This window comes from Oryx dammah, unplaced genomic scaffold, assembly GCF_014754425.2.
Source record: "Oryx dammah isolate SB20612 unplaced genomic scaffold, SCBI_Odam_1.1 HiC_scaffold_23, whole genome shotgun sequence".
NCBI lineage: Eukaryota > Metazoa > Chordata > Mammalia > Artiodactyla > Bovidae > Oryx > Oryx dammah.
The window spans coordinates 1760205-1775738 of record NW_024070207.1 but is presented as its reverse complement, the minus strand read 5'-3'; positions in this window follow the sequence as shown (position 1 = coordinate 1775738).

Here is a 15534-nt window from a genome sequence, read left to right as displayed (position 1 = left end):
TTGCCCTGGTGCTGGGAAGGGAACGGCAGTACTTAGAAAAAAAAATGTAGTCTCATGGGAGAGTTTAAGATGAAGGAGATTTAAGCACACTGATAAATTGGGGTGACAGAACCAATGGATCCAACTGAATACAGAGGAGTAAGGAGATTATTTGGCTTCCCAGGTGGTGCTAGTGGTCAAGAACCTGCCTGGCAATATAGGAGATTTAAAAAGATGCGGGTTCGATCCCTTGGTCAGGAGGATCCCCTGGAGGAGGGCATGGCAACCCACTCCAGTATTCTTGCCTGGAGAATCTCCATGGACAGAGGAGCCAGATGTGCTACAGTCTATAGAGTCACAAAGAGTCAGACATGACTGAGCACAGCACAAGGAGATTATTAATGGAGGATGCAGGACGCTTTGGGATAGAGAGCACAAGCTGACTTAATTTCAGACAAAATGTTACATTCTTTTTATTCTGAGACAAGAGGGTATGACTTCATACCCTCTACCTCTATATTTAGAGGTAGAGGGAAGTTGATGGTGTTCCAGCTTTATTTTCTCTGTGACTGACGGGCATTGCTGCCTTATATTGTGGGTGACAGACATAGAGGCTAAAGGAGAATGATAAAACTCTGAACCAGCTGCCATGGGAAGTGTGATCAGGAGCTGCCTAGGAATTACCAAAAACATTATTACACAGTAGGGGGAGACTAGTTGAGAAACCACCTATTCATAGTGCTTCCAAGTTTCAGTTATGTGCCTAACTGCAAAAGTGGCCCCAAACTTCCACTCCTATCTATACCCACTTCCCTTGCAATGTGACATTGCAGCCCTTCCTATTAAAAAGTGAAATATATTTCTCCACTTTTTGAATCTTGTCTGGCCTTGTGATTTATTTTAACAAATAGGATGTCGTATAAATGACATTGGATCAGTTCTGAGTTTAGATTTCAAGAGACCTGGCAGACTTCAACTCTCCCTCCTGGAACTCTTCTGTCACCATGTGAACAAGACCACTGTATCTGATAGATGATGAGAGACATGAGGTCTGGTTGCCCTCCATTACCCCAGGTGAGAACCAGCCAACACCTAGAAGCAGGGGCATCTTGCTGACATGAAACTGACCTCAGATGCTTGAGGAAGCACAGTCAAGGTCAGAAGAAGCTCTCATATGAACCTGAGCTAAATTTCCAACACAGAATCATGAACTAAATAAAAGACTGTTGTCATAAATCATTGAGTTTGCAGGTGCTTTTTAATACAATAATCACCCAATGATACAAATATGTGATTTCTCACCCTCCAAACACCTAGAAGTCTTGCTGTAGGATTGGTGAATAAGTAGTTGAATTTATTCAGTCAGCATCTTGGACTCTTGCAGAGGTGGGCAATAGGACAAAGGGACAAGAGAATTATGTTTCAGAACTTGTTTGTAAAGTGATCAAACACAAGGTCCAGACAGGCAAGAGATGAAAATGAAGCCATGGATTCACTAATATGATAGACTAAAATTGTGGGAGAGGGAAGGCGTTAAGGGATCAGCATCACAAACATATGCCTTGACTTTTCAGATATGTCCTCAGTACAAATGCAAAGACATTTATATTGTATGTCTTTACGGGGAAAGACAGCAGATAATCAAACAAACTTTCCTTCTAAATCTAAACTGCTCATTTCCTATTAACTATCACTTTAATTGCAAACAAGTAGTTAATGTATGTCTGAACACTGTAACAAGAATTCCAAAAAAAAAAAAATAGATTTTTTTTAAGATTCATTATACTTTAAGAATTAGTGACATAACAAATGTATTCAAGTTAACATAATATGATGAAAATGTCATTCATTTTAAAGCAATTTGCATGGAGCATATTAATCAGTCCCAGCTTGCCTTGAAAAGAATACATTACATTTCTTTTTTAAGGAACACATTATTTCCACTGTGTGAAAATAGGGAAAAAATAAAAAAGCATGTCATTTCATGAAATCCTTTGGTCTGAACATGAGAAAGAAGTCAAAAGGATTTGTAATTTGCTCTCTATAATCTTCAGAAAGGGCTACCTTAGTAGCTCAGTTGGTAAAGAAACCGCCTGCAATGCTGGAGACCCTGGTTCCATTCCTGGGTCAGAAAGTTCCCCTGGAGAAGGGAAAGGCTACCCACTCCAGTATTCATGGGCTTCCCTGGTAGCTCAGACAGTAAAGCATCCCCCTGCAATTCAGGCGACCTGGGTTCAGTCCCTGCGTTGGGAAGATCCCCTGGAGGAGGGCATGGCAACCCACTGCAGTATTCTTGTCTAGAGAATCCCATGGGCAGAGGAGCCTGGAGGGTTAATAGTCCATGGGATTGCAAACAGTTGAACATGACTGAGTGGCCAGGCACAGCACAGCACAGCAAGTTTCTGAAAACCCTACAACTTCTGAAACAAATTGAATTCAACAGACCATACCTAACCACAGCCAGCTGTCAGTAAGCACATGTGTATGCTTATTTACTGCATAAGAAGACCACTTTGTCCAGAATTACTGAAAATAATGTACTGTCCTTCCAAAATCTAATTCCAAAACTGGAAAGAAATGTAACTTCCAGTGAATTCCCCAAAGGACTCTTTCTGCTAACTACCAGTTGTGTCATCTCTCTGAGCCACTTGACATGGCCAGGATATTGCAATGAGGATAAGGAAAGGTCCCTAGTGACTTAACAACAAATACACAAACCTGCATTTTATATGCACAATAGAAAATTAGTTTGGCAGCCACAAAATTTGTCTCCTAAGAACTGGCTGGTTTTCATATTATGAATGAGCCAAATTCGTTTTCTTATTGAGGAAGTCCTTGTTATATCTGTAAGTACCCATCTAATTCTATTTCTTCTAGAAATAGACTAGGGACACTTTCTTTGTCTCTAGTTATCTCAAACTCTACCTTTATCTCTTTTTCTTTATCTCCAGCTCAATCTCTTGCTACCTCAATCTCCCTCTTGTTCGATTGCTACACACACACACACACACACACACACACTGGTTTGTAGTACTAAATGTAATTAACAAATGTGGCTCACAAATATTTGTCAGTTTGAACAAGAAAGTCCCCTTAGATCATGTGTTAATCTAAGGAGTTTGATAACACATACAGATTCCTTGGCCCCACCCTCAGAGATATAATTTGTATACATCTGGAATTAGATGCCAGTAATCATATCTTTTAAGTTTTTTACATGATTTTCATGGTCAATCAGGCTTGGGATTCACTTCCTTGTAGGTATAAAGAGGCCACTCGTATTCTTTGTGGCACTTTCAAAATACCAGCTACTTCAGATAATTTCTCTTCATGTCTGGATGCCTACCTAAAGAAATGTTCAAAAAAATAGAGGCTCAATCTTCCCTACTGTTTAGGAAACCTATCTTTGGGGAAAATATCCTCCCACAGACATATCCTTGCAAAAGGAACAGAGAGCCTGCTTCACTACACATGTTGAAACACTTGCCTATCTACCCTATCCCTTCAATAGCAAATAGGATAAGGAAAGGGGAAGAGGAGATATTTGCTAAAGCACTGGAATATTTGCCAAAATATGGGCTAGAAGCTTTCGCATAATCTCATTTGATTTTTCTAACAAGTGTACAAATTAGTATGAGCAAACCCAATTTATGGATCAAGAAACTGATGCTCAAAGAGAAGGAATCTACTCATAGTGGCATAACTAACACGGAGCAGAACAGAGATTCAAAGCATGTTGTCACTGACCTACATTTAGGAAACCACCCTGATAGTCACAGCCTCCATATCCATACACAAAAAAACATGTATTTCATTTTTCAGCCTAAAAGGCATACACTGTACTGGAATTAACAGTGCATTAGAATGAAATAAGAGTACTGAACTCTGATTTCCAGCCACAGTTCTTCCCCTAATTAGCTTTTGTGACCTTTGTGAACATTCGTACATTTTGGGGGCCTCGTATTTCTGATCTATTAAATAAAGATGGGGTAGGATGTAATTTCAAATCTGTCACCCTTAAATGTCTTCACTTCCTCTATTCTTCTCTATCCTTGAATGTCTAGTACAGACTATATTGCATGCATTACCTGGCATTTTTAGAATATGTCCTTCCTAAACACAGAATAAGTCTGAGACAGTGAATGTTCATCTCCTCTTATATATTTGAAATGTTTTGTCTTACATCCTATTTTCCCTTATACATGATTCAGTACTGCTCAATAACTGTCAAACTCACCACCCCTAAAATATCTCAGTTCACTCATCTGTTTCAGGAGGCATTCCAATTCTGATGTCTGTTGCTTACTTTGTGTTTGTAATGCATATAAGTGGAGGTTATTGTAGGGTTTCCAATTATAGGACAACTCCTTGGAGAAATATTTTTGTTCTTTTGCAAAACTGACTATGCTTCAGAGCAGTGCATTAGGAGAGAGCCTCCTCCACATCAAAAGGTATATCCTAAGCAGGAGCATTAGCATCTGGAAAGAAAATACTATCATGAACACACAAGTGAAATACACAGACATGTTTAACTAGAAAGAACACTGCAAAAATTGTCAAGGGACCTGAATCTGAGTTCAAGTTCAGCTACTACTAGATGTTTAACCTTGGATAAGGCATTTGACTTTCCAAGATTCACCTCTGTAAATGATTCTCCAAAGGCGATGAAAATTTGAGCACAGAATAGGTGAGCTTGAAGATCTCTGCAATCCTCTAGATTTCCCCAGACCGTTCATTATCCCTTTCTCCTCTCTGCTCAAATTTCTAACACCTCCTTTTTATTTCCTATTTCACTAACGAAACAACAATGAGAAGAAAACATCCACAAGCTTCCAAAATAATGTTCTCATCTGCCTGCATCTGTGCTCATATACTCTGACTTCTTTCCTGTTTCAGTGAAAGACAAATATCCCAAAGAAGACCAACCACTCCATTTGTGCACTGAATCCTGAGCCCCTGGTCCTTACTCAAGGCCTCTGATCCTGCAACTTCTCTCCTGTATCACATATTTCTCCCTTCTCCTAGATCATTCCCATCAACTAACTTGCTCTCATATTCTGGGATCTCTTTTTAAATTAAAAAATATAAAATTTTGAGAACACCTTGAGCCTCATGTCATTCTCTGGGTACCTCCAAATTATCTTTACAGCAGGACTTCTCCAAAGAGTGGTCTATATTTTCTTCCAAGTCCTCTCAACCGACTCAAAGATCACTTTTTTGTTCTTTGTTTATTTCACGTCTTAACAGCATTTGACAGAGTGAGCCACTCCATTTTTCCCTTGGCTTTCAGACATCACATTGTCATGACTTCTCTTCTGTTTCAATGGTTACTCCATCTCAGAGCTCAATACTCTATATATCGAACTCTACTTTCATGATGCAAAACATTATCATTGTGCTGTGCATGCTCAGTCGCTTTGGTTGTGTCTCTTTGTGAAAGCATGGACTGTAGCCCTCCAGGCTCCTTTGTCCATGGGATTCTCCAGGCAAGAACACTGGAGTGGGTTTGCCATGCCCTCCTTCAGGGGATCTTCCCAACCCAGGGATCGGACTGGTGTCTCCTGAGCCACTGAGTCACCTGGGAAGCCCCATCAGTGTGCTGACAGCTTTCCAATTTATATCTCCAGTTAATACTTCTTTAATGAATGCCATATCCATATATCCACTTGCCTACTCAATAACTGGAAAGGCATTAGCATTTAGTGCTGTAGGATATGGGCTTTCTAGGCAACCCCCTGACCTGTGTAGACCCCTCCATGAGTAGTCTTTGTATTAGAGCTCCCCGGTGGGGCTGGTTGAGACTTTCTCAGGGCTGTACTCAGTCTGAGGTAACTTTCTACTGAAGGTATCCTAAGCTCAAACTTGGCAGCCAAATGTACTCTAATAGCAAGTTCTTTCCTGAAGGGAGATTTGATTGACCACTTTCAGGGCTCCCACAAAGGCTACACCTTTGAGCTCAGAGACACCAGCACTGGCAGTGAAGTACCTCTTCCTCAGAGGTCTGAGTTTCAGCTAGGGGAGGATCCCCCTCTAAGCTTTGAATATATAATCATTCAACCTCTTTCCGTTTGTTCCAGTCTTAGGGGTGATAGCTCTTTCCCTTATTTGCTACTTGCATGATACCTCAAAATTCTCTTTGACTCTTTCAGTTGCCTAGTTAAAATGACTAGTTAAATACTTAGTTTAAAAATTGTTTCAAATTCTCTCCATTCAAATAAGTGATGTTTTTATTTCCTGTTTGGACTTTACTTGATACCAGCATTATCTAATGACTTTCTCTTGCAGTTAACAAAGATTCAACTTTCTTTCCCAAACCTTGACCAATATTCTCTACACATAAGAGTATTTCTCATTCCCCAATCTTAGTTACATTCTATCACTGTTATATCATAAATCAGTTCAATGTTTAAACTATTTGACTATGCTAAAAGCTAGTCTCAATTCAACCTCATAGTCTATTCTTTGGTTATGTTTCTTTCCCTGACCAGAGAGCTTTGAGTTTTGTTTGAGCTAACGATTGTCTTAATTTCTATATATGGTACATTCCTTAATCTCACCCAGCACTCTTCCTTGATTATATAAATATTCTCTAATATGTTCAAACATATTTTATTATTGTTACTCTTTTGAAGACTTCTCTCTCAGAGCCTTTCTATATCTGGGAATTCTGATTGTTCCCTACTACTACTACTACTAAGCCACTTCAGTCGTGTCTGACTCTGTGAGACCCCATAGACAGCAGCCCACCAGGCTCCCCCATCCCTGGGATTCTCAAGGCAAGAACACTGGAGTGGGTTGCCATTTCTTTCTCCAGTTTTCCTTTAAAATTGGAAGAAGTTACAGTTCAGTACACACAGCCAAAGTCGTATCTGACTCTTTGTGACCCCATGGACTGTAGCCCACCAGGCTCCTCTGTCCATGGAATTCTCTAGGCAAGAATAGTGGAGTAGATTGCCATTCCCTTCTCCAGGGTTGTTCCCTAGGCCAGCTATATAATGGTTGTCTAGGGAATTCCTGTCACCGGTTCCTATCACCCTGGAGCTTTTTTGTAGCCACCCTTTCATGTGTTGGATCTCCTGTTTACACCTATTTTTAATCAGGAGAATGGCACTGAAACATGTATATTATCATGTAAAAAATGAATCGCCAGTCTATGTTTGATACAGGATACAGGATGCTTGGGGCTGGTGCATGGGGATGATCCAGAGAGATGATATAGGGTGGGAGGTGGGAGGGGGGTTCAGGATTGGGAACTCATGTACATCCGTGGTGGATTCATGTCAATGTGTGGCAAAACCAATACAGTATTGTAAAGTAAAATAAAGTAAAAATAAAAATTAAAAAAAATCAGACCCTTCTTTAATATACAAGACAGCAGCTGATTGACAGTGCCTATAAATATCATAAATTTTAAAGCTAAAAGAAATGAAGATGAAATATATAAAATTTCAGTTGAAGTAATGGAAAGTCAAGGCAAGAAATATTTACTAACAAAGCAAGAGATTATGATATGATTTTTGGACTTTTATGCATGTTTCATCTTCTTCAATGTCTACAAGAGCCTGATTAACAAGGGGAATTTGCCAGATGCTTACTCACTACAAAACTAATTTCAAAGAAACTAAAATGTCCACTTTGATTATGAGCTCAAATTATATTCAGAGCAGTAATGCCAACACCATTAAATAAGAATCTTTCTAATTGCCTCATTAGCTAGAATTTGCAGAAAATGTGATGGACCAGAAACCTGCGCTTGTATGTATCTATTTTTCTTTGGGAGTTAAGATATTGGCCATGAACATGTGACAAAAGTAACTGAAACAGGAAATGGTTACTATTTTAATAACAACTAACTTGTCTCAACATTCAGAAAATGAAGATCATGGCATCTGGGGCCATCACTTCATGGGAAATAGATGGGGAAACAGTGGAAACAGTGTCAGACTTTATTGTTTTGGACTCCAAAATCACTGAAGATGGTGACTGAATTAAAAGACTCTTACTCCTTGGAAGAAAAGTTATGACCAACCTAGATAGCATATTCAAAAGCAGAGACATTACTTTGCCGACTAAGGTCCGTCTAGTCAAGGCTATGGTTTTTCCTGTGGTCATGTATGGATGTGAGAGTTGCACTGTGAAGAAAGCTGAGTGCCGAAGAATTGATGCTTGTGAACTGTGGTGTTGGAGAAGACTCTTGAGGGTCCCTTGGACTGCAAGGAGATCCAACCAGTCCATTCTGAAGGAGATCAGCCCTGGGATTTCTTTGGAAGGAATGATGCTAAAGCTGAAACTCCAGTACTGGCAACCTCAAGCGAAGAGTTGACTCACTGGAAAAGACTCTGATACTGGGAGGGATTGGGGGCAGGAGGAGAAGGGGATGACAGAGGATGCGATGGCTGGATGGCATCACTGACTTGATGGATGTGAATCTGAGTGAACTCCGGGAGTTGGTGATGGACGGGGAGGCCTGGCGTGCTGCGATTCATGGGGTTGCAAAGAGTCAGACATGACTGAGTGACTGAACTGAACTGAACTTGGCTCAATTGACTTTGAAATTTGTTTGCAAAGAGGCTCCCATAGAAATAAATACATTCCGGAGCCAAAGTAAAAAGAAAGCAAAACAAGCCAAAATGGGTTGGAAGTGGGAGAAGGATAGGCACAAATGCCAAGGAGAAAGGTATAATATCAAGTTCAATCCACAAAAACATGATGTCATGTCATGCACAACAAAGACAAACTAATTGTCTCAGATTGATTTCAACAGAAGTGCGATTGGTTTCATTCTTGAGGAAGAAGGAAAAGGAAAGAACCATCAATTGTTTTGACCGGGAGAGAAGCATTATACTTTAAACCATTGGCCTGAATTTGTGTTACAACATTGATAAAATTACAATAAATCTTAAGTATACCTTAATCTTAATAATCTTAATCTTAATAATACCAAATAGAAAGTCTTATTAGGACTTAGAAGCCAGTCTTTTAAAACTAAACATTCTCCAAAAGATGTTTTCGACTAGCTGCACTCTTTTCTGTTGTTACTTTAAAAGCTACCACAAGAAGGCAATAGCTCTAGGCCTCACTTCAGCTTCCTTCCCTTTCAAACCCAAAAGGTCAGGTTTTTTCAGGTAACGGCCTGGGGGTGACTCAGATTTTTCCACAGTGCAAGTGTGTCTGCAAGGTCTTGCAGCTCACAGTTAGGCAGCATCCACTGAAGTCCAAAACTTATATAACGCTGTATTGCACTATTGCAGTAGTTCTCTACTCTGACTCTGCATTAGTGCCATCTGGGGTGCTTTAAACACACACACACACACACACACACACACACACACATGATGCCTGAAGAATGTCTCAGTCAGTATTGGAATACTTAAAAAATTTCCTCAGTAAGGCTGTCATAGATGAGAACAATGAGAAACCCAGCCTCAGGATATTAGAAAACAGTATTAAGGAATTTGAGGATTTCACATTCGTGTGAGTACCCTTTCCTTGTTTTATCTGCAGTCATTTCAGGGGATCTTATAATGAGGGAAAAGCTTGAATCATCTTTCTGACTATCTATTTTATTCAGCCCAATACTTGAGATTAAGCTGCCTGTATCAGTCTACCTTTTATAATAAAAGGTTTATTCTCATCTGTAAACTTAAATACTTTTTAAAGGGGGCAACAACATTTTATTATTATCTCTAATAAATTATTGCTAAGAAATCTTTAGCAGAATTCATGTTGCAAACTGTCATTCCAGCTCAATGCCACAGACATCACCTTAACGTAAGGAGCAGAGATGCAAATCCTTATGTGAACAATGATCAAATTAATAAGGGATATTTGTTCTAATTAACACAGATCTCATTTCAATTTTAACTTCATGGACATTACAGAAATAAAACGTTTTGGAACTCAGAGTGAGTCAAAAGTCTTTGTGAATAATTAAAGATTTGTCTTCAAAGCCATTAAAAATAAAATTCAAGAACCAGATTCAACAGCTAAAAAAAGGAGAGGCACACCCAAGATTCTATTGCTATAGTTTGAGCAAAGATGACAGGCTGATTTATCTAGGTTATCTATTGTACTACTAGTATATAACAAATGGTAGAAAGAGGTTTTTGTGTCAGACAAATGTTTCAAAAATCCAGATTTATAAATTGGTTGTTATGCATCATAGGTCGTAGAAGGCAATGGCAACCCACTCCAGTGTTCTTGCCTGGAGAATCCCAGGGACGGGGGAGCCTGGTGGGCTGCCGTCTATGGGGTCGCTAGGAGTCAGACACGACTGAAGTGACTTAGCAGCAGCAGCAGCAGCATGCATCATAGGTAAAATGCTTAACATCTGTTTTTTCTTGTGTAATAATAGGACTAATTACTACATCACACTGTTTTGTCAATGAAATGGGGCAACCAATGCAGAGAAAATGCCAATAGGTAACTTAGTACAGAGCAGTTGGTATTAGATACTGTTCTAGTAACTGACTTTTCAAAGTCTGGAATGTTCTATAGCTGCTGCAACTGCTGTTCATTGCTTGATCCTTAGGTAAGGCCCAGGATGGTTAATGTCTGATCACAAGGTTTATGCTCACAATCTGGTGTTTCCCATTTAGCTGCTATTCACAGCTCCTTGCACCCCTCTCCCGCACCAAAACCACCCTTCACCAGGGCTTAATCATGATGCATCAGCGAAACTACAACCAGAAGACTGAAATAACAACAACAACAACAACAACAAAAACAGTAAAACAAAGTCACATTGAAATGTTAATGGGGTCAAGTTCTGCATTTGCCCATCTCTTGGAAACAAATGGATTTTCAGTTAACATTTCACTGTCAGTTTGGGATAGATCTGTCTTATAGTATCCTTGTAACCCTTTCTCATCCAGAAGTGAATAGAGCAGCAGCATAAGATAGGAAGTATAAGTTATATTCTATTGAAAGTATATATTTACTTTAACATTTACTAACATATGTCCAAGTTATTTGAGCAAGCTTCTCAGAAGCAGAAACTATGTCTATTCATCTCTGCATTCTGTTCCAGCTCAAGAACTGGTACTGCTGCTGCTGCTGCTAAGTCACTTCAGTCGTGTCCGAATCTGCACGACCCCATAGACGGCAGTCCATCAGACTCTCCAGTCCCTGGGATTCTCCAGGCAAGAACACTGGAGTGGGTTGCCATTTCCTTCTCCAACGCATGAAAGTGAAAAGTGAAAGTGAAGTCACCCAGTCGTGTCCGACTCTTAGCTACCCCATGGACTGCAGCCTGCCAGGCTCCTTCGTCCATGGGATTTTCCAGGCAAAAGTACTGGAGTGGGGTGCCATTTCCTTCCCCGCAAGAACTGGTACTAAAGATATGCAAATTAAAACAAGACTATCCATCCATCTACTTTGCAAAACCTAAAAGTTGTGAAAATATCCATTTCTGGCAACAATCCAAACCTTTTTGGAATCAGCGATATGTTTAACAAGCCTTAAAAATATCCATGTCCTTTGATATGGCAATCACAGTAATTAGACCTAAAGGGAGATTTAAGGAATGTTGAAAGTTACAGTTTCAATGTTCACACAGTGTTGCTTATAATACAAAAATAAACTAAGACTACTGATGGGAGATTAGTTAAATATAGTGCATCTAAAAGATGGAATACTATATATTTATCAAAAATGATGTCAAAGGAACTATTTCCTGGCTTTGAAAAGATATGTTCATAATATACTAAGTGATAGAAGCAGACCACAAATAGTACAATCACATTTTTGTCTAAAATAAAATAATATTATATATACTTGAAACTATTCTGGGAGCCTGGGAGTATATACTCTAATGTATAAACAATCATAACTTTAAATGATGAAATGACAAGGGACTGTTTACTTATTTATACATTTCTGCATTAATTTCTATAGCAAGCATGTATTAGTTTCTATTCAATAGAAGTTTAGATATTTGGAAATATTCAGATAGATAGAAAGCTACAAAGAGTAATGAAACGATTACCCTTGTAAGCTGTATTCAGAATAGATATTAACATTTTGAAAAATTTGTTTCATCTCTCTCAATAAAAATAAAAAAGTGATACAGCTATCCCTTTATGCTTCCCAGAGGTAAACATTACTCTCAAAGTTTATGTGCATCTTTCCTGTGAATATACATTTTTTTACATATTTATAAATTATTTTGTTTTAATTTTCACACAAATAATGCTATTGTGATTATCATAACCATCATCATCACCTTAGTTAAGCTTTATCAAGCAGCTTCACCAGTATAAACTCATTACATTATACTGTATTGCCTCACTATGTAAATTTACTTGGATAAATTTTATATGTTTTGTTGTTGAAGATGTATGTACTCCTACCCCAAAGTGAATCTAATTTGCACTTTATTTAATTTCTCTTGAGGCAAAGGTTTTCTGTTTTGTTTAATTTATTATTTGCTTTGTATTTGTGAATTCTCTTTTCACTTCTTTGATAGATTCAATATATTGAACATAACATTATTTATGTATTCAATCATATCAGCAAAATAGCTAGATAATTAATACCCTTTTCTTTATTCTTTAGAATATGTTGCGTTATGTAGATAGAGACATAGTGTCCTTCAGGTGGCTTAGGTCAGTACTTTTGCTCTGGGGGGGAAATTTCTATTGATGTTTGAGAGTGAAATATTCATACAAAAGAAAGATCTTATTTGGCAATGATTTATATATATATAAATATAAATATATAAATATATAAATATATTTATATAAATATATAATAAAATTCATCACCAGGCAAATCTTAAGTCAAGACACATTTCATTATTTCAGTTGAGAAGCTAGATTTGATTTATAATGGCTTTCCAAAGCTAAATGGCAAAAATCTATTTTATAAACTAATAACAAAATAAAAATAAGAATTGCCCTTATCCTTCCATTTTCAATTTGAACCTAATCTCACCTCCATTCTTAGTAAAGTTTCAAGGCCCAATGTCACAATTGTTGTTGAGTTTCTTATCCTTTTTTTCCTTTCACATATGACATAATCTCTCAACCATATCTGGTATTTATGCAGCTCCTCAGATCTGGTCAACATGCGCCACTTAAAGCCTTAAAAGAGGAGGATGGATAGGCGTGAATTGAGAAGAAAATGAAAGATAATGGAGGAAGTATTGATCCATTTAACCATTTTCACAGAGGTAGCCTGGAGGATTGCTGCTTCTATTTCAAATAATAACTCTCAAAAGCTTCCATAAGATGTGAAGCTGTATACACAAGAAACTATTCATTCTGTACTGATCTAATTTAAAGAAACCATACTTAAAACTCATAAAAATAGAGAAAAAAACAATGTTTTTCCCCTAACCTGAGGCACCTTAGGATTTAAGAGCCTTTCCATTCTTTTTCTAGTTTTTAAGGAAGACAGACAAGGAATCTAACATGGGGATTTGCTTTTAGACTTTATCAACTATGATGCTATGTTCTAGTCAATTAGGATAATCTTATAAAGAAATAAAATTTGGGTGTCTGCTCTTAGCCTAAAGTAGCAACATGTTTAATCCTATTTAGACATCAACTATCATGTTAGATAATTTGTAATGATGAGGTGTCTATTACTTGCTGTTATGTAGCAAGATTAACATTTATATCTGTGAGGCCTAAAAATCTTGTTTGTTAAAATAATTCATTTTGTGGAAAGGGATAGTTAAAGACTTTTATCCCACAAACTTTTCATTGTTCCAAGGAGCATTATAAGCTATATTCTCAATGTGTCTATTTTATATTTTTTTTTATTTTAAGAGATATTTCTTTATAACAGTAGACATCTGAACTTTGAAAATGTGATTTCCCATTCCCAACTCTTCAGTACATTTTTACAGCTTAGTGAATCTCAAATTATGAAATCTATGCTTTTTCAATTGACTGGAGTCATTATTTTACAAATGTTAAGAGAGCAAGCCTTGAAGTTAGCTCACCAGGGACTGAATTACTGATCTGTCTCTTCATTGTGTGACTCTGGAGAAGTTATTTAACCTCTTCTTGCCTCAGTATACTCATCTGTAAAATGGAATCAATAATAATACCTACTTCTAGGGTTGTTAAATGAAGATTAAGTGAATTAATAAGCATAAAGTATTGTGAACAGAATGTGGCATGGAATAAATGCTACATAAATATTAGTATTAGGTACATTCTTCACATTATGATCTTGGTTTCTGACATTTCTTTATAGAAATCCTCAATTTGCAAATTTGAGAGTATCTAGATCACATTCATTTTAGATACAGATTATCTATGTTTTTTATTTTTGCATTTTTACAGTTTTTTCTTGATTTGTTTTGTTTCATTATTTGACTTATTTGTAGATAAGAATGATCAAGAAGATCTGGAACAGCAAAAAAAGTTTGCTGTCCATTCCGTTTTAATTTGAGGAGTAAAATATGCATCAATTTTCTCCTGTAAGAACAGTATTATTAGTTGAATTTGTTAGCAAGAACACTAGTCACTTTGTTAGCCATTAATTTGCCTTCTTTTTCTCACACCTGTGATTTTGTCCTGGCATTTAGTTCTGGGATCTACTCATTGAGAGCTGTCAAAATTAAATTTTACTGTCGAAAACATAATGAAAATTTAATCTGTATTGCAGAATGTTCAGACATATGAGATGTTCAGGAAGAGTAGAGAAGTTCTTAACAACAAGTCTTCTTAACATAGCTAAGCTTGATGCTCTTCTACTTAGACTGTGAAAGTACACTTAAAGTGGAAGGCAGGGTAAAAACAAGTTGCCTACAAATATTAGAAACACCTACAAAATTTGATTTTTCATTTGCCTCTTACTTGATGATGACCACTTTTCCTATTACTTATTAAATCTTGAAATACTGAAAAAAATTTGGAGAAATAAGAAAAGTCTCTTTTACTTGACATCATTTGATCCCTGAATATCTCACTAAAATCCTAGTAATCTTAATGGCTGTTTATTTATGCACATACAAGAAGGCAAGCACTGCTAGATAGATAATTTGAATAGTTTAAATATTTTATTCTTATTTTACAGAGGTCAAAACTGAGACTCTAGAGGTTAAAAAACTTGCCTAAAGTTATGTACCCTGGTAAGTAACAAAATTACAACGGTTGTGCTCTATTTCACTTAGTAATGGTGAGATAGAGAAATCTGGAAAACATGACCTAGATATCGGAATATAGCATGCCCATTGACATTTTTGTCACTCCTCTGACACACAAAAAGACACATGCCTCAAATGAGTTTCAGTTCAGTTCAGGCTCTCAGTCATGTCCGACTCTTTGCGACTCCATGAATCGCAGCACACCAGGCCCCACTGTCCATCACCATCTCCTGGAGTTCATTCAGACTCACGTCCATCGAGTCTGTGATGCCATCCAGCCATCTCATCCTCGGTCGTCCCCTTCTCCTTCTGCCCCCAATCCCTCCCGGCATCAGAGTCTTTTCCAGTGAGTCAACTCTTCGCATGAGGTGGCCAAAGTACTGGAGCTTCAGCTTTAGCATCATTTCTTCCAAAGAAATCCCAGGGTTGATCTCCTTCACAATGGGCTGGTTGGA